This window comes from Oryx dammah, unplaced genomic scaffold (genome assembly GCF_014754425.2).
Source record: "Oryx dammah isolate SB20612 unplaced genomic scaffold, SCBI_Odam_1.1 HiC_scaffold_29, whole genome shotgun sequence".
Lineage (NCBI taxonomy): Eukaryota > Metazoa > Chordata > Mammalia > Artiodactyla > Bovidae > Oryx > Oryx dammah.
The window spans coordinates 71,787,265-71,788,686 of record NW_024070213.1 but is presented as its reverse complement, the minus strand read 5'-3'; the positions used below and the strand labels follow the sequence as shown (position 1 = coordinate 71,788,686).

The 1,422-nt window shown below is 39.1% G+C and overlaps 1 non-coding gene across 1 annotated transcript; it reads left to right on the top strand.

Moving 5' to 3' along the window:
* The first annotated feature begins 501 nt into the window (after positions 1-501).
* Positions 502-573, top strand: TRNAC-ACA. The gene has a single exon. It is a non-coding gene; the product is annotated as a tRNA-Cys (tRNA).
* The last annotated feature ends 849 nt before the right edge of the window (positions 574-1,422 follow it).

Sequence of the window (1,422 nt, the reverse complement as noted above, 5' to 3'; positions counted from 1 at the left end):
GGTTATGGCATAGAGAGGGGAAATATTTTGCCTAGGATCAGATGACTATTTGGAACCTTGATTATTTTGATTCAAATTTATAGTTCACCTGTGAATTTTCAATTTTGTACCAGTTGTACATCAAAATCAAATGAGGTGCTCACAGCAGAGACTAATTCTTGCTCACTGAAATCCACTTACTGGCCCAGTAGCTATATTTTCCTCCCTTCCTTACAGTTAGGAGCAACCATATAATGAAGTTCTCCTTAAAAGAACAAGAGCAAAAGGGAAAATCCATGCCACTTTTAGTCAGATGCATTAGAACTTTCCATATGAGCTCCTCCATGCCATTTCTTCTTCAACCTGGTAAGAAGATCAAGTACCAGTGAAACTATTCAGTATGGAGGAGCCAGCCATAAGATGGAAAGGGTCTCGGTTACTGAGTGACTGCATGAAGGGGAGCCTCCCCACCAGGCTCACTCTGAGCAATTTTGTGAGCAGGAAATTAATTTCTACTGGACTTCCCTTGTGGCTCAGATGGTAAAGCATCTGCCTACAATGCAGGAGACCCGGGTTCGATCCCTGGGATGGGAAGATCCCCTGGAGAAGGAAATGGCAACCCACTCCAGTACTCTTGCCTGGAAAATCCCATGGATGGTGGAGGAGTGCGGTAGGCTACAGTCCAGGGGGTTGCAAAGAGTTGGACACCACTGAGTGACTTCACTTGGTCTTGGTCTTGGTGTTAATCTACTAATATTTTGGAATCTATTGGTTACTACAGCCTACCTTACCTTAACTAACACAGAGAAAAATACAGTTTCCTGGTCTGTACTCCAGACTTGGTCAAACACTTTGGAAGGAAACCTAACTATCTACAATTTTTTTAAGTTCTCCCATGTGATTTTGATATATCTGGTCTTTGACAACAGTATACTTCATTCCACATTCCTGTCTAAATCCTTCTAGTTAGGTATATTAAGGAGAGGTTTTTCCATTTTCGGTTTTGTCTGAATTTTAAAAAATGCTATGAATCAACAATGTTTAGTGATTTAGAAAAAGTTTCATTTATGTTGTGATTTTTTAAAAATTCAATCCATTTGACCCAGGGATTTCAAGATGTATTTCTTATGATCAGGAGTCCAGCCTATCTCTTCCTTCCTTCTCTCCTACCACAATCCATCCATCCATCTACTCATTATATCTCTCTATCTCCTGTCTCTTCTACACATCTATATATGCATTTATCTTTCTACCTATCAGAGCAGAACTTACCCCAAAGTATTTTCCCTCAATTTTATTTTATATATATATAAAATTTTTTCACTGTGTAATTCCTTGGAAATAACATGCAGCAGTTAACAAAAGTGAAGCAGCTGTTCATGCATTTTAGTGATTATTTTGGAACTGTGACTGATCTCTAGATCTTAAGGGGAAGGGAAAACA